This window comes from Podarcis filfolensis (assembly GCF_964270895.1).
Source record: "Podarcis filfolensis genome assembly, chromosome: 7".
NCBI classification, from domain to species: Eukaryota; Metazoa; Chordata; class Lepidosauria; order Squamata; family Lacertidae; genus Podarcis; species Podarcis filfolensis.
The window spans coordinates 50,831,110-50,852,808 of NC_139603.1; the positions used below are offsets into that span (position 1 = coordinate 50,831,110).

The 21,699-nt window shown below is 40.6% G+C and overlaps 1 protein-coding gene and 1 long non-coding RNA gene across 51 annotated transcripts in view; one reads left to right on the forward strand and one right to left on the reverse strand.

The window, feature by feature from the left end:
- The window catches only part of LOC310766682, a 67,581-nt gene extending 53,148 nt beyond the window's left edge, over positions 1-14,433 (reverse strand). Inside the window, exons 1-3 of the long non-coding RNA XR_014550354.1 lie at positions 14,401-14,433; positions 13,039-13,117; positions 10,738-10,907 (exon numbers count right to left, since the gene is read on the reverse strand). This is a non-coding gene — a long non-coding RNA (uncharacterized lncRNA). The remainder of the gene's footprint in view (positions 1-10,737; positions 10,908-13,038; positions 13,118-14,400) is intronic.
- DTNA (dystrobrevin alpha) overlaps positions 1-21,699 on the forward strand; it is a 179,431-nt gene that overhangs the window by 57,065 nt on the left and 100,667 nt on the right. Inside the window, exon 1 of one of the 50 annotated variants that reach the window (XM_083622932.1) lies at positions 8,912-9,106. The exons of the other annotated variants lie outside the window; for them this stretch is intronic. The gene's annotated coding sequence lies outside the window, so the exon portion shown is untranslated. Of the gene's footprint in view, positions 1-8,911; positions 9,107-21,699 lie in introns of those variants that run through there. 50 annotated transcript variants of the gene reach the window in all.

Genomic DNA, 21,699 nt, shown 5'->3' on the forward strand with positions numbered 1-21,699 from the left:
ACGTTTTCTGTGGATATTTTTGAAAGAATGCACAAGAAGCCTGCATTTAAAATGTCTGTATTCTTTATGCACTCTTTGCATATTCCTCCCCCGCAATATGTTTTTATACTTCTGCAAACCTCAGGGTTCCACTGTCTGACAATATTTCTGTCTTGTGTGGGGGTACTGTGGTTTTGACTACACAAGTGTGGGACCTCTCCCCTAAAGATATGGGATAAAATACGTAATGTTTTGTAGCTTAAACCATGCTTTGTGCCCTTCTTTAAATAATTGTTTCTGTGCAGGGTGAGTAATTCTTATCTTTAGACTTCACTGGAGACTTAGTATTGTCAAAGCAGCTAAATCATTGCCTGTGAGCAGCCATGTTTGCTATGGTGATTGTTTGGCAGTATGCCACCAAATGCTGCCCACAGTCGCTGAAAAGCTGACCTTATAACAGCATCAACAGCCTTTTCTCTTGCTTTAGCTGACATATTTGAAGCTCTGGAAACTGTTTTCAAAACAACATACATAATGAAGCATTGTGCTTGTAAGAGCAATTGTGCTTCAGTCTATCAGGTTATTTTAGGGTGCAGCATCTAGGAAAGGGCAGAGCAGAGAAACAGTTGCAGAAGACAGTCACCCTTCTTCAAATTTGTGTAGGGTTTTTCTCAGCAGCATTGAGATGTCACAATGCACGATGGTTTATTGTGACATGGCTAATTGTACCAGTTTGCAAGCCTTGGGTTTGTTTGTTTCCCTCCTACCTCTGGTATGAAGGAAAGGAGCAGATTGAACATTTTCACTTTTTTATTAGCTGCAGTTCAGTGTTATGTCTGAACCCTAAACAGTGGTTCCTCTTAACCAGAGGTCCTCAAACTCTTTCAGCAGGGTGCCGGTCCACTGTCCCTCCTGTGTCTTGAAAGTGGCAGGGGCTGGCGGCAGCGGCGCGTGAAAGGGCTCCGGAGAGGGGCTGCTTTAAATGGCGGCTGCTTGAGAGGGGCACACAGCCAACCATGGCTCCTGTGTCTTGTGAGCGGCAGGGGCTGGAGGCAGCAGTGGCAGGACAATGAGTGGCACACGAAAGTTATCCAGAGAGGGGCTGGCACCAACAAAGCCCAGCCCCCTTCCTCCTCTAGGCAGGGCAGGGAGAAGCAAGGAGGAGGGGCCGGCGCCACCACCGTGTGAGGGAGAGGGAAATAACACATGCGCAGTGATTCCCAGACCGTCCACAGGCCGGATTTAGAAGGCAATTGGGCCTGATCGGCCCACGGTCCTTAGTTTGCCGACCCATGCTCTTAACTGTGGTTTGTTGAAACAAACCAGCTCTATACTCTATGGTTTGAAGCTGACATCTTTAAAAAATGAATAAACCAAGCTAACCCATGAATAAAATTAACCACACTTTGTTGTATTCAGATAATTAATGAAAACAGAGGCAAAAGTTTCCAAACTTTTCCTCATGGCTGCACAGTAGCAGGGAGTATGTGAGCCTGAGGCCTGCACATGCTTGTTCCCGTCATGATGAACCATGGTTATTGTGACATCTGAAGGCAATTAATAAGAATCAAATAAAAGCTCGCTGAGGTCAACACTGAAAATCAAGGTGGTAGCTCTCAGTCCTGCTTTCCTGTTACATGTATTGAGTCACAATATTGTACATAAAAGGTCATGTGCAATGAAGTGTCAGTGCACATATCTATGCAAACAATGTGAAGAACAGGCAAGGCCCAAGAGCAAGGAACTGTCTCGATGTATCATTTGTAAAATCAACACTTCTGCCTCTTTGCATAATCAAATATGAGCAGGGAGGGGGGAAGTGGATGCAGAAATCATTTTCTAAAACAAATGGTTTCCCCACCCCCAAGTCCATTATAATATCTATGATAGTCTGCCGTTTCCAGTCTTCCAAATGCTATAATACAATCAATCAGAACTACTCCAATGTGACCAGCTTAAGTTATTTGTAGGATTGTTAGATGCTCCTTATATAGTTTAAGGAGCTGTCCTTCATTTCAGCTCATTACAGCTCTATCTTTCTCAAAGGTGATCATTCATTTCACAATTCCCTCAGTTCACTATCATTCCATGGAACCAATCGGCAATTAAGAGTGTTCCTTAATTTGAGAGTCTCATTTTGGTGATGGTGGTTATTGAGGACAATTAACATAGCACTTGAATTTCCAAAGCACATTACAATCTCCCCCATCCCATTTACATTTCTATTGTTTCTTTTCCCTAGAACACAGTACAGGAATAATGCATTTAAAGCAAGGAAGGTATCCAGAATAAAACTAGTGTTTATACTTCTCTGCTGTTTTATGACCACTCCTACCCTCAAGCTTGGGTACCTGGAACTCTCTCACTTAGCAGTCCTTATCTTCCTAACCCTCACAACACCACAAGATAAACCACTCTCATTCCCACCTTAGAAGTAGAAGGTTGTGACTAGCAAATAATGAGTTGCCGCTTCATTTGCAGGAAGCGGTTATTGAAAAGCTGTTTTGTTATATATTCCAATAAAGATTTGAGAGTGTAAACTAAAAAAAAAATCCCTACAGCTTGAAAGCCTTAGACTAAAAGCTTGGTCGAATCTCTAAAAGAAAACAGCTAACTAGTACTAAGAGAACTGTAACAGAAAACTTTATCTCTTTTATGTACACGGCTGCAAATCATAGAATTGTAGAGTTGGAAGGTACCCTGAGGGTACAAGAATAAAAATGTGAGCATAATGTCCATGATTGACTTTATGTAACTGAGATTTTACCTCCTATTTGAGTTCATTGTGAATATTTAATGTTCTTAAGTGGCTTTTAAAAATAAACAAGTGGGTTGGATCTTGAGTTACCTGAGTGGAGTTCTGCTCATGGAATGGAACAGTCTTGCATCCAGGGCTGTCTTAAGCATATCCGGCGCTGTGGTGCAAAGATCCCTCTGGCGCCCCCCCCCCCCCCATTTCCTAGAGTTGTTGACCTTTTTTAAGGGGGGACCCCAAAGTTACTGACCTTTTTTAAGGAAAGGTTCCCCAGAGTTGCTGACCTTTTTTTAAGGGAATTGACTCCATGCTTACACATTATCTCTAACAAGCCCTTAGAACAAATGAAAATAAAAGGAAAAGGCAGAAGAAAATCTAATGAAGTCCTCAATTCCAAAGCAAGACTCATTCAAGACTCAGCTGTTCTTCTAATTCATCCTCATGATTCAAATCACCACATATCAAAAAGCAACCACCAGTTTGTTGTTCTTTAAATAAATTAATAAAGACACAGACAATGAAGTTCCTGGCCAATTTGTGTTTAAGTAGAAAGTTTGCCTTTGTTCTAGTTTTTAACATGTGCTTAGTACCGTAGTTTCAGGCTGTGAGCTGCCCTGATATCTATGGGTGGAGGGCAGTAGTAGTACTACTACTAGTAATAATAATAATAATAGTAATAGTAATAGTAATGGTGATGATATTTTTCGCAGGGCTTGGAGTGAGAGGGTGATGGCCAGCTGCTGGAATGAATGGGGTAGGTGCTAAATGGTCTGGCTTGCTTTACAACCCCTAGGGACCTTGTTGGTGGGGTGGAGGGGCTGGAGAAGGAGCCTACCCCCCAAGAAGAAGAAGAAAAAAAGTGAAGGGAGGAGGCTTCTCTCCCCCTGGATAGAGTTGCCCGTAACATTAAACACAGGGCACGATTCTAGCGAGCAGGAGAGAGAGAGAGAGAGAGGGAGGGAGGGAGAGAGAGCGCTGCATGCCTGCCAGCCATATAGTTGTATAGTTGGCGGGCGCAGATTCTACCCTAAGTCTCTGCAGGGATCGCTCTCCTCCCGCCGAGGCTTGGGAAGGAAGCTGCATGCCAGCCAGCCATATGGTTGGCAAGGCGCAGCTGGCTGGCATGCAGGGAAAGGGGAGGCCGCCAGCAAAGCCACGCAGCTCCCCCACTCGCTGGGGCACCCCTGAGAGGCCTCCGCCCTGGCGGAACGCGCCAGTAACCCCAATGGGAAAGGACGCCTCTGCTTGCATCCATGGGACACTGCTGTGTCCCTTCCCTCCTCTCTGTATCCCCCCCTTTGCCTCCTCAGTCTGCTCCAGAGGGTTGAGGGACCCTCTGGAACAGTGTGGAAGGTAGTGAAGAGGGAAATGGCAAAAATTGCCTCCTCCCTCCACTGCAAGTTCCATTCACAGAAGCTTTGCTGGATCCACTCCCCTTCTACAAAAGTAAGGACTCCTTCTCTCCACAAGATGCAACTGAATAATCTGGTATACTTAATATACCAGACTGTAGAACATGGACACTGCTAAGGAAGGATTTGAACTCAGGTCTAAGATCAGCTTTGGTCTAAACTGCCACTTGGACTTACCTTGGATACTACCAAAGTGTTGTGTTGCAAGCTTTTGTATTTCCTTTCCTTACCTGATTCTAAGCTACACTTGCCTACTTCAGGTAAAATGGGGCAGTGCATCAGTCTATTATGAAATAAGGACAGATGTTCCTATTCCAGCTGTGCCTCCCAGATCCAGTTGCTCATCTCTCACTCATCACTGTGGGGTGAATAGCAACTCTGGATGCTGCAGGCTCTGCTATCAATTTGCCAATCCTGGATTTGGCCACTTTAGAGCAGTCCAGACAAGGAAATTGCAGATCCCTCTGTGCTTGTTAGGCAGTTAAAATAATATCCAAGGAACTGTCTCTTCTATTTTGGAATTTATGGTGAGGAGAGCGGCACTGCTGTAATACGGATGGCTTTTATACACAAGGACAGTAAATAATCGTATTATAGGTCATGAATAATTTATAGTTCGTGTCTGTGTGCAGTTTATGCAAGAATTCATACCAAATATTTTCAGCCCTCATTAGACAAAGAGAAGGGGAATAATTCTCAGCACCATACTTGTCTATCATCCTCTAATACAGAGTAGTAACTGAGGCTCAATATGTTGTATACATAACTCTTCTCTCCGCATTTATGAGTGTGTGTGCTTCTTATCGGTATTACTGGATGTATCAGTGGCAGGTTTCTCATAGTTAAAGATTATGGCCAGTGCAAAATTAATAATATGTATTTTTGATGAATGTAGCCACAACTGGCAATGTAAACCAGCCCTGTTTGTACATATGTACCGTATTTTTCGCTCTATAGGGCGCACTGGACCATAGGGTGCACCTAGTTTTTTTGGGGGGGGAAATAAAGAAAAAAAATCCCCCCCAGCACCAAAGAGCAAAGAAGCCAAGACAGCCAGCGGGATCCAACCTCGCCTTCGCTCCCGGAGCTTGCCGGGCTGGGGGCTGGGGAAGCCCAAGCTTTCCTTGACCCCAGACCCCAGAACGGGTCTGGGAACGGGGGCGAGGTTGCGCGCAACTTTGCCTTCGCTCCCAGAGCTTGCTGCTATCCGCAAGCCTTCTGACTCCCGACGGGCTCCCAAGGCTTGTGGATAGCTGCCCGAACTGGATTGAGGGTGTCTTATTTTGATTTGATGTTGTTATGTTCTGTTTTATAGGTGGATTTTGGCTTATTTTTATGCTAATGTTCATACGTTTTTGAACACCGCTTTTAATGTATGCTCTGTATTTGAGTGTACTTTTATACTGTTTTGTGAACTGCTCCGAAAGTGTAGTATGCAGATGCCATACACAAATGCACACACACATATATAATAAGTTAGCATTTTGTGATGTTATAATCTCTGTCCAGCAGTCCCCTAAACATAATATGCTCTGTAGAGAGATACAAAGCAGTATTTTGAGATGCTGGTAATTAATTCAAGTCACTGGCCTTTTCTCTCAATCATCGCTGCAGTGATGAGGGGTTCACAAATCTTAACACTGGCTCATTTGGAAGAAAAAGCCATGCATTCGATATGTAATGAAAATGGTTTACCTATGAGACAGAGCTTATGTTTTGCATGCAGGTACCAGGGCTGGTAAATTATCCTTGCCTGAGACATTGCCAGCCAGAGATGAATAGTACTTGACTAGATAGATTTTCTGATCTGATGCTATAATACAGCTTCATGAGTTTATTGGGCTGTGGCAATGATACTGCTAAGAACCTAGGGAGATCTTTGACCTTTGGTTGAAAGTTATCTATAATTGAGACATACACACTTTCTCCGATCATTGCACTCTGCAGGAAAGGGGCTCCTACAGTTAGCATCTCATCAGGTGGTCCACCTTGTACAATGTAGGAATTGGGCCCTTAGTATGGTGGCATCTACCCTTTCTTTATGTATTAGACCATGGGCAGGCAAACTAAGGCTCAGGGGCCAGTTCCGGCCCAATCGCCTTCTAAATCCGGCCCACGGACAGGAATCAGTTCGGGAATCAGTATGTTTTTACATGAGTAGAACGTGTCCTTTTATTTAGAATGCATCTCTGGGTTATTTGTGGGGATTGTCTGGTGTTTTTACATAAGTAGAATGTGTGCTTTTATTTAAAATGCATCTCTGGGTTATTTGTGGGGCATAGGAATTCGTTCATCCTCCCCCCCAAAAAATATATTCCTGCCCCCCACAAGGTCTGAGGGACAGTGGACTGGCCCCCTGCTGAAAAAGTTTGCTGACCCCTATATTAGACAAATGCTGTCTCTACTGTCTTTTCAGCACCTATCAAATATCTTCCTTTCTCAACAACCTTTTTTAGTAGATATTCTGTTCCCAGTCTGTATTGCATTTGAAATTGTTTTTATGTTTGTTAGAGCCAGGGTCGGAGTGGTAAAGCAAAACTCCTCTGAGCATGCATGCCCTGGAAGGACTTATTCCCATGAACATGGTGAAGTAGTTTGTAGATGTGGTAGCACAAGGGTGTTAACAATGTTCATAAAGGAATAAACAGATGACTAATGGTCCTTTGCACTTTTGTTCTCTCCAAAGCACAAAAGCATGTTCTGAAGAATAAATCGAGGGACAAAATGTGAACTTTCTCTTCATCCTGTTATAAATATAGAAGAGTTCTAGTATCATTCCAGGACGAACCTTTGTAAAATCCTTCATTCTAGCTACGAGTTGTACTATTTCAGATGGCGTAAATGGCGAATCTGTCATTGAACACTGCTGCCGTTTTGAAAGAAAGTGACCTGTTTTTTTGCTGTCATTTAGCTAGAACTAGTTTTCATCAATCTTTCATACTAAACTTGCAGCAGCTGGGTGGTACTTTTCTTTTCCCCCCCAAGGGTTGAAGGTTATGCACCATCAGCAACATGGCTTGGTGTTTTTGCATTTGTATTTAGGGTGCATAAAGAAAGGAGGGAAGTTCTCCCTAGTGACACACCTGATTTATTGCTCAATTACTAGAGTGCACCTTATCAGCTCTGTGTGAGGATCTGTGAAAGCCATAGATTTCTTCCTGATGTCTATTAGCAGTGTATCTTCATAACTGCCTTTGCCCCTTTGTGTCTAGGAGCAAGATGTTCGAAAGCTCTTTTAGTGAATGAGTGGGTTGGAGAAAGAGGAACAGGAGCTGGTTCTGATAAATGACGCTCTTCTTTATTTTTGATCACTTGCGTTTTGACAATAAAATCCAAGCAAAGCTATAATATTGGCTGCCATTCTCTAATCTCCTTTATTTATATACTGGTTTAGAGAAAAGCTGTTGGTAGTATTAGGAGATGGAATGAGAAGGAACGTGTATTCAACTTCTGGTTTCCTTCTGTCATGTTCTATACGGTGTAAAGTCTACAACCTATGTGCCTCCTATAGGTATGCGCCATAAGATGGTGTTTATCTAAATTATGCAGTCATTTGACACTGACAGAGTGATTCTCATTGCATTTACATCTTCATGCCAATCTGAAATGATTTGGGAGCAACCCAAACCCAAGTTCCACCAGGATGAGTGGGGTTTGGAATAGGCGGGTCTCTGGCTGAGCCTGGACTCAGTGAGTGCTACAGAGGGTAGAGTGCCCCACATCCTGATTCAGTCAGAGAAACGCTGGTCTAATTTCTCCATCCTAGCTCAGTTGAAGCCACCCTGAAAAAAGGGTGTAGCAGGGGTAGGATGGGGCAGTGGGAGATTCACCTCTATTCCAAACTCTGTTCTATCTGGTCACATGACCCAGCAACCCATCAGAATTTAGACTGGCACAAAGGATGCTGTAAATCAAACCCCATTTTAAAGGCTTGTTTTCCCTCTGCCAGGCTCCAGCCAGCTCAGTCAGCAGTTGCATGACTCTTAAACAGAATATGGAATAGGGGCAAGTTACACTAGAATAATTCTTCCTGATATAAATTATACCGATGTCCCGTAGTTTGGATTGGTCTGCCCGAATGTAAAATCAAGTAGCTAAAAGTTACACACAGTGCAACTGAGTTATAGAAACAGACTGCTTTGGATTAGCAAGATTGTAACCATGTATGTATTTGAATTCCAAGCCATTTATAGTTTTAAAAGGTTGTAGCTTTAAAGTTCTAGCACACCAGAAAAAATTGTTTATGTATGCTACAACGGGCGCCTGGATACTGTTAGCTCAAAGGTGGAAAGAGAAAGCAGTCTTGACTAAAGATGATTGGCAAACCAAGTTAATGGACTACGCTGAAATGGCTAAATTAACTGGAAAGCTCAGAAATGAAGATGACAAGAAATTTAAAAATAACCGGAGGACAAAACTGAGGTTGAAGTAAAAGAGATACTTTCTTCATGGAAACTTCCAGAAATTCTTTTCAGTAAAAAGCCAGACATTTCATTAGCCAGTGGCTTCAAGACAGTAGCAGAAGTAGAAAACAATGGCAGGGAACAAGGTGGTGGTGGGAAAATATCCTACCACCATCATATGAAACACACGTACAGTATATTGAGTTCAACCCTGGATAAAACACAAAGCAGCCATTACACCAATCACCATGACTATTACTGATGCTCTGTGGTTGCTAGGCGTGAAAAAAAGCTTGAATGGAGAGGGCTGATGATGTCACAAAGGCCTAGCTAATCCTCTGAATCTGCAAGAATCTGTCTTGTCCCCCTTGTGCATTTCCTGGAGTGTGGGGGGAGAGGATGGTCAATTAGGTCTCTTGTGAAGGCTTGCAGGTTCCCAAACACAGCCCATTACCCTCTTCCTCCCCACTCAGCTTCAAGACAATGCTTCTCCTTTTCTGAACCAGGAAAGAGGTTCATACAAATATGGCATATGCACCTTTGGTATCATTACAGTGGTAAGTACATATTTGATGTAGGTATGTTTAATTTTTATATGCGCCAATCTAAATATCCAGAGCTCAATATCACTCTTCATATTTGTGATTAGGAAGGAATTTTTCCTAAGTTCGGTGAGTATTGATCCAATGGCTATTGCTTGTTCTTGATTTCCTCTTGAGTATGTGGTACTGGAATAATTTGCTGTTAAGGTTCTCCCTACTGCAATCTGTGGCATGCTGTGGCTCAGTTGTGTGGGTTGATTTATACAGCCCAGTGGTTGGTTGGTCCTGCCCTTCACCACAGGGCTGGTTTACATTGCCAGTTGTGGCTACATTCATCAAAAATACATATTATTAATTTTGCACTGGCCATAATCTTTAATAATGGGAAACCTGCCACTGATACATCCAGTAATACTGATAAGAAGCACACACACTCATAAAAGCAGAGTGAAGAGTTGTCCATACAACATATTGAGCCTCAGTTACCGGTACTACTCTGTTTTAGAGGTTGACAGACAAGTGTGATGCTGAGAATTATTCCCCTTCTCTAGTAGTTCGAAAGCACACCAGTGCAAGTAGATAAATAGGTACCACTGCAGTGGGAAGGTATATGGTGTTTCCATGCACTCTGGCTTCCGTCGTGGTGTTCCATTGTGCCCCAAGCAGTTTAACCTTGCTGGCCACATGACCCAGAAAGCTGTCTCCCTTTGCTTAAAGCAAGATGAGCACTGCACCCCATAGTCTCCTTTAACTGGACTTAGATGTCCAGGGGTCCTTTACCTTCTACCTTTTTTTAATGCAGCCACTGAGGATGTCTCTCTAGGATGGCATGTCAGCTCAGGAAGCTTTTCGCAGGGTGCCTTCCGGCATGAGGTTTATTGTGTTAGTTTTTCTGGTGATAATGCTAGCACTTCTGGCCTGGTTTCTAATGTTCCTTTTACACTGTGTAACATGCTGTGTTCCGGAACTCTGTCTTTTTTACTGATATACTGCCATGTTGCACTGAATTTCATCCATGCCAGTGGGCGTGATGTGATACAACAGCTGGCCCAGTTGAGCATGTCACTACCCTTTATGAACATGCACGCTTCTGTTCCCACGTGATTTACCCATGAAAACAGTGGGGAAAGAACTGTATGCCGGCATACCACCCCAGGTTTCATCACATGATCCATAGAACCAACAGGGAAAATATGGCACAAACGTCCCACGATTTAATGGGGCTCAAAGAGACCTTTTCTGAAAGCCATTAAAGCAGAAATGAATGCTAAAGTTCTGCAACATTCCACCTGATTTTCAAAACTCGTTTTTACATAGTTTGCCTTATTAAACTACAGGGGACAAGCTATGGTAGCCTGACCTGTTCAGGCCTCGTAGATCCAAACCAGCACGTTGAATTTCACCAGTCTGTGGACTTTGCAAAATGCAGAAGTATTTTAAACCAATTATTATGGACCAAATATAGCTGATGTAGAAAAATGCCATGATTGAAGCTATATAATCAGATTTATAAGAAGGTGTAGTGCCTGCAAGATATTATTCCTGGCACTGCTGTAGACTTAAATGTATTTGAATGTGTTGCCTCTTTGCCACTAACTCTTATGTAAAATATTCCTTTATCTGATGCATATTTAGGGCATTCCTACCTTCCTGTGGAGCCTTCATCTTTAGAGGCAAGGTCCTTGATCTGTTTCATTAAGCATCTTTTCACCACAGTTGAATGATCTGTCATACTCCAGTTAGTCATGGTTGTTTGGCGCTGTGATGCTTTCTGATCTGCATAGTTTCAGAAACGGAACAGATTTCCTAATGACCACTGCAGAGGAAAGAAAAGCAAAATGAGTAGGGGTGCCAGGATTCTGTCATATCTTACAGAAATGCTTCATTAGTGTCCCAAACTCTTTTTGTGTCCCTTTCTAGTTATAATTAAGCTGCTTTAATTGTCTGTTTCACAACTGTATGGCTTTATTATTTTACCCTTAAGTTCCTTGGGGTGGAAAAGGCAAAAATGAAATGAAAAGAAACCCATTGATTGAAAGTGCTTTGAAGGGTATAAAGATTTCTAGGATCATGTTTGTGTGATACAAAATAATAATCATCATAATAATTATTAACATTATTGTTTACCAGCTGTAATAATCACACATTGTGAATATATCTGGTAATTGTGAGTTCATCCATCTTACAGAAATATAGAGGCATTGCATGATGCATTTACTTGGAAGCTAAAATTGGATGAATATAATATTGAATTTGCCTTATAAATGGGTAGCTCAGTGCCAGAGACAGCCCTCCTAGAAATATGGGTAATTAAACTTTGGAGTGCCTTTCAAGAGAACTGTTTAAAAAAACAAAACAAACCGATCAATTTTGTAGGCTTCTATTTTCAGATAGTTGTACTTTAACTATCAGAGAAGTAAGACTTGTGTAATTATTAATACTTCTATATTAAGAGTTGCATTTTTGCCAGTGATTAAGAATTGGAATGGACCTCTTTGTATTAAATTGCATGTGAGTTTGAGTAAATGTGCCCAATTTATACAGGGAAATGTGACTGTAAGGTGAAAATGTTTTGAAATGCTTTGAGGAAGCACTTCTTTACAGAAAATACCTTCATTTTCAATGAAATAATGAAATGAAATGAAAATTCAATGAAATAGTTTTTTTTCATTTCAATGAAAAACTTCAACATGTGGTGGGAGCAGTGTGTGTGTGTGTGCCATCTCCAACTCCTTGAAAAATTCCATCAGCGGTGCCTCCGAAAAATTTGACACATGACTTGGGAAGATAGGCGAACTAATATCAGTGTACTGGAAGAAGCAAAGATCACCAATGTTGAAGCAATGATTCTTCAACATCAATTTCGTTGGACTGGTCGTGTTGTGCTGATGCCTGATGGTCGTCTTCCAAAGCAACTACTCTATTCCGAACTTAAAAATGGAAAGCGTAATGCTTGTGGTCAACAAAAGAGGTTTAAAGACTGTCTCAAGGCAAATCTTTAAAAATGTAGTATATACACTGACAACTGGGAAACACTGGCCTGCGAGTGCTCCAGTTGGAGAACAGCCTTTACCAAAGGTGTCATGAGCTTTGAAGACACTCAAACTCAGGACGCAAGGGAGAAACGGGCTAGGAGGAAGGCACGCTTGGCAAATCCACACCGTGACCAACTCCCACCCGGAAACCAATGTCCCCACTGTGGAAGGACGTGTGGATCCAGAATTGGCCTCCACAGTCACTTACAGACTCATTGTTAAAACCATGTTTACGGAAGACAATCTTACTCAGCTACGAGTGATCGCCAAAGAAGAAGAAGATGTGTGTGTGTGTGTGAGAGAGAGAGAGAGAGAGAGGGAGAGGGAGAGAGAAAGAGAGGGACAGAGAGAAATGGAAACCCCCAAAAGAGTTGTGGGGTATTTTACTTCCCTCTATACTGGGCACAAGCCAACCGAAGTTAAGCAAATATAAGCCCTACTGAATGGAAGGCATTGTCAAATATGTGATTAACCTTGCCATTGAAATGGGCAGGATATAAGCATTCTTAGCTTTAGCAGGATTGCACCCCCTATAATTATCCATAGTCTCCATCGTTCGACTTCTCACAAATCTTTTTGCAAGATTATTATATTCACCATGATGCCCCAATCACCATCTTATTCTCATTTCTCATGCTAATAGCAGAAGGGCACAGTAATGAGAGCACATTTTAATCATTGACCAGTAGTGGCTCATATATTTCATTATGTCTCTCCTTTTGGCATTGTACAAAAATAGATTTTACTTTTATTGAATGATTTAAAATGCATATTACCAAAAGATATTTATGAGGAGAGGATCCGCTGCATTTCAATAATTCCAGTTTTATAAAGCAGGGGATTTTTGGACAGCTAATTAATGACTTATATTTTCTTAATATAAACTTTTTCTGCCTGTTTCGAGTTTATTACCTTAATGGAAAGGCTGCACAGAGGAATATATTCTACCCAGGAGTATAAAATATCTGGAAAGGCACCTATGTGGGGGTATCTGTGCTGAAAAGAAAAAAAGAAAAGGAAAGAAAAGGAAAACACTGAGAAAGCAGCATAACAAGGAAATAGTAATTAATCACATATCATTTTAAAATTACAGTGTTACCTTGGGTTACATACGATTCAGGTTACATGCGCTTCAGGTTACAGACTCCGCTAACCCAGAAATAGTGCTTCAGGTTAAGAATTTTGCTTCAGGATGAGAACAGAAAGCGTTCTCTGGCGGTACAGTAGCAGCAGGAGGCCCCATTAGCTAAAGTGGTGTTTCAGGTTAAGAACAGTTTCAGGTTAAGAATGGACCTCCGGAACGAATTAAGTACTTAACCTGAGGTACCACTGTAGTGCTATTGGGCTTTGCCTTAGAAAATCCAGTTGCTTTTGCTAGTTCCATTTAAAAAAGAAGTGCAGAGCTCACTTTATAACCAGAATCACTCATCACATAGTGTGAATCATCACACATCGGGTCAAGCTATTGCCCAACAGGGGACCCTAGGTGGGAGGCTCAAGTGGTGCTTGGTACTTAAACTGGACATTCAGAGTCCTCTTTGGCCACCTACACTCTGCATTACCAATTCTGTCGAGTGGTGTTAATAATAGAACGAGGCAGGCCCTTCAGATTTATGTTAAAATGCTTGCTAAAATGTTGGTTACATTCCAATATTTTATTTCAGGATTAGAGGTCATTTCATGCTACAGTGTGTGTGTGTGTGTGTGTGTGTGTGTGTGTGTGTGTGTGTGTGTACTGAAGCCCTTTTTGATATAAAGCATAATAAAACTAATGGAAAATATTGAACGTCTTCAGAAATCAGATTAATCTAACTTGGCACCATAAGCACTGCAGTATGCCAATAAGGAATGGATAATTATTGTATACGGGAAGCATATCCAATGCAGTTGTTGTCACATTTGCATTTGGGACTATGAAATATGTTTCTAATGTATTTTAAGCTACACAGGAAAAGATTAATAGCAGGCTTTACATTTCTCTTATGTGACTTTTTATCTGGGAAATACGGTTGACAGATTTATTACCCTAGGCACTAATAATAATAAGCTATATTTAAATACATAAATATGTAAATATTTATCAATAAGGTTTTTTATTGATGTATTGATTATATTTTCTGGCAAATAAAAAAAAGGGTGAGATTTTGGCAAACACACACATTTATAGTCTTCATAAAAGTATAAAATCTTTATTTAGGTCATGTCACCACTAAACCTTATCCCTTACAGGTTACTCATCTGCCTCAGAGCCCTCCATTTTCTGCAGAAACATACCCCACTCCCTGAACCATTCCTCATAAAGCTTAGTTTCCAGACTCTAGATCATCTTGGTCACCCTCCTCTGCATACATTCTGGCCTGTCAACGTTCTTCTTAAACTGTGACACTCAGAACTGGACTCAGTACTCCAGGTGTGGTCTGACAAAGACAGAATAGAGCAGTACCATTACATCCTTTGATCTGGACCCTATACTTCTGTTAATGCAGCCTAGAAAAGCATCTTTTTATTTTCCCTTTGTTATGTAAATAAGGGAATGATCACCCTATTTTAATCACTTTGGGATTCCAGCTGCCCTGTGGCCTTACAAGGTATTCTTGCATAACCTCACCGCAGCAAAATTTCCATTCTAATTAGAGATTGCTAACTGCAAAGCCAGTTCATCATTTTATGACCAGGAATGTACTGTGCTTTGCACAGTGCAATGCTAACTTTGATACATTTTGCTTGTTGGTTCTAGATCCAGAAAAGCTGCTAGCTTTTGTTGGATCAACATCTATTGGTGAAAGGATATGCATGCTCCAAAGTTGCTAAGAATTAATCATTAGGAATAAAACGCCCATTGAGTCACATTCTGACAGCCAGCAGACAAAACTCTGTTTTCTTAATCTTGCTGTGTTTTGCATCACAAAATCATCAAATAACGTTGCATAAGAAACAAATACCCTTTCTAAGATTGTTACTGTATATAGTTTAACTTCACTGTTTTAAGGATATGTTAATGACATGCTTTCTTTTTAAAAAACAAACAAGGAATGCTTCTACCTTAAGATGGGGGAATTATTTTCATCTTGAATATGGCTGAATTGAATTAGGTTGAATTATTTAGATCAACATACTTACTATTTTGGTTTACTAAAATACAGTCTTGATAAGGGAAAGGCCTGCCAAACTACCCATGAAAGACACCTAAGTCAGTTTTTACTCCTTGCATACCAGAACAGGCATAAATTATTCAAGCAGTAGCTCTATTCATCTTTTCCTTATCAGACCATCTGGAGAGAGTTAGCAGGTGCTACATTTGGAGCTTTGCTTCTACCTTGAATAGCCACCCTGCACCCTAATTTGCAGAATATGGAAGTTTTGTGTTGTACTGAGTATTTGCAAAACACAAGTCTGATTCTGCACCCCCATGCTTTGTTTTGCAAAACAACAAGAAATACTGCTATGCAAAATATCTGCACGCTTTTTTTTTTGCTGTTGACACAGGTGACCTTCTTTTCATATTCTCCTAGGCTTTAAAAATATTTTTATATTTGCATTTTCTGTTTTCTTGACCTCATTAAATGTAGACATGAAAGGCAATAAAATTAATCATGTGACTTCCTTGGGAAATGTACTTTGCTTGCAACTTGTGTGTATAAGTCCACTGGCAGTCTTAATCAAAGGATTTGTGAATAGGCTTTTCACAAGAGAGCCAGAATTCATGTAGGCTGCAGTCTAATACCCACTTACTTGGGAGTAAGCCATACTGAACTCTGTACGATAGACATGGATTGCAGTACAAAGTTTTCTTGGTCTGAGGAAACTTTGTTATTTTGGGAGGTTCTTTATTCTATTAGTTGTATACATCTTGCAATTGTGTATTGTTGTTAGATATGGACATGTTAAGTAAATATTTGAGTTGTTTGGATCAGAAAGTGATTATTTTGTCCAAGAAATTATAACTGCGCTGTTAAAATTGGTGAGCCATCTGTTGCAGACTATGAGCACTGATTGCAAAGTGTTTTGCAGGTATCCCTTGCCACACATGCTAATTCAGCAAGTCCAGTGGCTCACACAAGGGGAGGTCTCCTTATTTTCTCCCCTAGACTCATCATTTTTGTGTCTTCAGTACAAGAACCAAATCTGGAAGATGAGCAGTCTGAAAACTGAATAATATTTCAGAAATTCAGCCCTGACAATAATCACTGTCAATTAATTCTATTTTTTAACATTGAATTTGTGCCACCTATCTATTTTCTTAGCATGGGGGGCTCATGCCCAATTATATGTTACGCTATGGATTCTCCATAAAACAGGAGGCTGCCAATGTGCCCCCCCCTGGGTGCACAAGACCCTGCAGAGGCCTTCCTTGGTGCCCACAGTGTCCCCTTGCCTCACTGAAATTAGACTTTGAAAGAAGCATCCTCTTGTAGTTACTATAATAGGTTGTGTTGTGTGCTTGTTTGAAGTATATGTGTGGTTTTCATCTGTTTGCAAATGTGCCCACAGGCCCAAAAATGTTGGCGACCCCTGAGGGGGTAGAACAACCATTGCCCTCCAGATGTTTTGGACTACCACTTCCAAGCAGCTGGGGCAAATGGAGGACAATGAAGGGGCTAAGGTTGCTATGGAAGAATCTTGTATTACTTTACCACAGGCAGATCATAATTGGATTATTTCTGGTCACCCATACCTCAATCCTTTTCAAATAATGTGACATGAGCTCTGTAATTGTTTTTCACTCTTGGTTTTTCTGTTGGCTATACAACATAAAAACCATTTTATTTGACTATACAAAAAATATATATCTCAAAATGTGTTTGTTTGTTTTTTAAAGAATCTTGTATTATAACTTCTGGTAGTTACAATATAGAGTAGCCATCTTGGCTACTATGGTTATTTATATTTGATCTACCACTGTACTGTTTGACGTGATCATCATCTAGAGGGCTGTTTTGTAGCTTATTCTGGGACAAGAGTGAACATACAGAGAATTATGCCTTAGGGTACAGTTTGTTTCCCTTTATAATCTTTGGATTCCTTATAACTAAGTGATTTTAAGCAATGAGTGGCAATTTTATATGATAAGATGTCATTTAACTGTATTGACTAAAAGCACTTGAATGCCCATTTTACTTTTTTTACATTTTGCTGCCTACATTAATTCAGATCAGTCGGTACTAGAAGTAAATGGAGATCAGATAAGCTATGCAACCATAAGGAAAGCACCCTGACTCTAACTAGGTGGGCGGAAGGGGAGAAAACAAGTTTTTGTCAGTCTTTTGTATTGCAGCAGCTGGATTCACTGTTGCTATAGCAACACACCACATGATAAGGTGTATTAGATTGCTCTGCTCTGAGCACAAGAGAGAGAATGATCACTAAAGTCAAAGGTTACTTTGGAGTTCCTTGCGTATAAATGTTTATGTGCAAATGGTCCAGCTCCAAAGAGCAGAATTAGTGCTGTGTTGCTGTTTTAAACAATAGGCTCAGGTAAGCTAAACACTGATCATTTTTGTCTCATAATTTTACTTCTTCTTAGTGAAAATACAGGACTATTTTGGTTCTTGTGTTTTGCAGATGTATTTATTTGTTGATTTCATAAAGTTTGTAAGCTTCAGAAAATGAAGACAGATGTTCCAGTTTTAAGTGAATCTTAAAATCTGAATCACATAAAGCAACAGGTTTCTTTTATTATAGCTTCTGCTAGGTTTTCTGGGTACTTCACACTCTTTGAAATTCTAACTTATTGAATAGTGGTTCAAAACAGCTGCCATGTTGCTGGTCCAAATGAATGCTTCACTTTTAACCTTTGCAGGAGTTTATCAATATGAATTCAATCTTGGTTTTGCAAATAAGTTTTTTTTAAAAAAAGTTGTTTTATACATACATTATAATTGACATACAGACACTTGCTTAATTATTAGATTAAAAATATTGTTTAGTGGTGATGGTATACTTGCAGAAAATTGTTTCTCAGAGCAGTTGGTTTAGTACAACATGGCTGGAAAGGGTTAGGCAGATAGTCCTACTATGAGTTTTCAACAGATTATTTTTCCAGTTCTTGCACAGTCATAATCAAAACATGATTAAGAGATACTTACATTCAGAAAAGACCAGTCCCTGGAGAGCAAGTCCCAGGATTTCCCCTTGGCTTGCGAAATTTAAGTACCAGCATGCATTAGAGTACTTTCTGACATCACTAGCAATTACTCAATACAGGCACAACCACTAGTCATGTTTGCTCAGGAGTTTCTAATTGTATTCAGAAGGGGTTAATTCCAAGTCTGCATATGTTTTGTAGCCTTGCCCTTTCTGAATTAAATTTAATGTGTTCTGCAGTTCTCAAGGGAAGATGTCAACAGGTACTTTATGATGTATCTGTAAGATTTGTATATGTAGTTCTGAAACAGCTGACTATTTGAGACGTTATTTGTTTTATTGCCTATTAGGGCAGATGTTTCTTGGGGAAAGTTTCTTCCTTTATTGGGGCAAGAATATTATTTTTGGTCTATCTCAAAATGTACATGATTTGCTTGTTAGTAATAATGGGGGCCCTATGGGTAATGACTACTTTTGCCTTGGGTCTAAAAAAGCATGCAAAATCTGTTAAGATTAATGTGCTAAATGTCATCTGGATTATCCCTGAGCATATATATTTACCAGGATTTTAGTATTAGGAATAGATTCTCCGATATGTATTAGCTGCTCCTTATTGTATGTTTTTGTCTGACTTAAAACAAATAAACCTGAACTGCACTGAGCATCCGTTCTAATTGTGCTGCTGCGGTACAAAGATATAAAGAAAAGCACAGCAAATTATAAAGTAAAATGTTTTCAGTATTAACCCATTCATCTCAGGTTAGGCAGGTATAAAATGCTAATGACATTGGATTAAATAGTTTAATCAGATCTATTGTTCAAGTGCAATGAAGAGACTTTTTGCAGACTTTGGGCTTATCCATACTTACTTTTGCCTCACCCTTTCGAGGCAGAGGTCTGCGCTTTAACGCTGCATGTCCAAGTGTTTGTGGGGGTGGGTTGCCCCAATTTTCCCTGCAGAAACCTGCTCTTTAAAGCCAAATCGTAGCAAACACCAATTTCAATTTTCCATGGATGGATGTTTGCTCCAACTGAGCTTTAAAGAGTGGGTTTTCATGGGGAAAGCTTGGGGCAACAACAACAAAAGCTCAGACACAAAATGTTAAAAGCGGGGATTTCTGCCTCGAAAGAGCAGGGCAAAAGGTAAGTGTGGATAAACCCTTACTTTCCTTGAAAGAGTCAGGGAAATAACTTTCATGTTAAAATATTGCAGGGTAAACCCAATCCAAAGAAATGGACTTCACTAACAGTTATTATTGAACAGTGGCGTTTGCTACCATTATATAGCTGTATATGTGTATTCACATAGATAAACCTCCATATTGCCAAAACTAGAGTGGAAGCAGCTACAGAAGAGAATTGTCATGCTCTTAAGTTCTCCCCATATCAAGGTGGGAAGTTGAATGGCTTTTCAGTGATCATGGTGTCTCGCATCAACCACAGATAATTAAGCCAAATCTTCCATCCATTCCAATATAATTAAGCTTCATTATCCACCTATTGCATTAGTGCTTTCCATTTTTCTTCCTCTGAACACCCTAACATTCTGTGTCTCAACAACTCTCAGCCGTAGACTGAATTCATAAACTTGTCTATTCTACCTGACTGCTTTATAGAGCAGACCTTCCCAACCTTGAGTCCTCAGATATTGTTCTGCTGCTAATTCTACCATCCGGACAGTTGGCCTTGCAGGTGGGGTGTAATGAGAGTCATACTCGGACAACATCTGGAGATCCAAGGTTGGGAAATGCTGTTTTTCCCACCCTCTTCAGGGGCAGAAGTGAGAGCTGCTTGTATAAAATAATGCTGTGATGTTCCCCAATTAAAATAAGTGAAGACAGGCGTTTTTGTCTTTGATATTCATTCCGGATCTAGAATCTGCATCTCAGGAAGCTTAACTTTTCTTATATCTGTAGGCTTAACCGCCATCAAAATTCCTTAAGTTGATAGGAGTTCCTTTTCCCAGTCTCTTTTGAACAAAAATGACTTGATATTTGTACCAGGGTTCCATTTAGATCAAATATAACCCCTGTTCTAAAAACCTGCATTGGTTTCAAGGCACTCACATTAGGGTTTATTGCCCTAAACGACTTATGCCCCCAATATATGAAAAGCTGCCTCCTTGCTTGCAGACCCTTTCAGATACTACATTTGGCAGAAAGGGCCCTCTTGAAGCTGGGGTGGTAGAGGTCTGAGAGAATAGAATCATAGAATCATAGAATCATAGAATCATAGAGTTGGAAGAGACCACAAGGGCCATCGAGTCCAACCCCCTGCCAAGCAGGAAACACCATCAGAGCACTCCTGACATATGGTTGTCAAGCCTCTGCTTAAAGACCTCCAAAGAAGGAGAAGAAGCTGTCAACCTTCCCTTTTTTTGTGGGAAATTCCCTTATTCCAGTGCCGTTTCCCGCTGCTTCCTGCTGCTATCCCAGATTGTTAGATATCCCATAGACTGTCCCCGGGACAGGTGAGGCTGCTGATCCCTTATTTTCAAATCTAAAAGTTGACAGCTATGTCTGAGAGGGAGCATTATCTGAGGCAACCCTTAAGTTGTGGAAGTCCCTCCCCACAGAGGTGCAACTGACAACTTCATTATCATACCTCTATACCCTCACCTTTGAAATGTGACATGTACACTTTCAGGACTCACCCTTTTTGTGATTGTATTTTTTAACTGTAGGTTTTAAACCTGTTTTAAACTTTATTTTAAATTGTTACAACCCACCCTGGGACCTTAGGGTGAAGGGTGGGTAATTAATTAAAATAACATGGATGATGATGAAGAAGATGATGATAAATCTTGAACGCTCACAAGTTCTTGTCATGACATTTTGGTATTTTATTATTCTAACTTGGAAACTTCCACGCTTCTGTGTATGCAGAGATTCTTTCAATATGTAGAATCTACCATCAAGTTAGTGGGTCACCAGTTTCATTTATATTCTGATGGTACTCAACCACCAACTCTCCTATGTTAAATCAATAAGCTTCTTTTTTTGGCCAAAATAGCCTTTCTTACAGCGATAAAACAAAAATTAATTTAGAGACAACAGAGGAGATGACCAGCAATAAAAATAAAAAGCAGGAAGCATCCAACAGTAGCAGTAAAAACATTCCGGGGGGGGTGTTATTTAATATTGTTCCCACTATATCTTCATTGTGCAGTTTTATATACTGTATATTATATCTGGGACAACTATTAAAGTTATTGGACACAGGGTGAAATAAGGCATTTCAAACCCTGTGATTCTCTTGTAATGTAGAAGGGAGGGCATGTGGATTGGGAGTGCTTCAGCCTTTACAAGACCACCAATATATCTCCTGCAAGGGTCCTCCTCACCCCTGTATTCAGACTGAGCTGGATCCATTGTACAACTCTTTTCCATCTCCTCTATTGCCCCCCATACCCACTGAACAGCTTATTCTACCGAACACTATGGGCTGTGTCTTACAGGGCTGCAGAGGGATGGTGGAATTGCTGGAAAA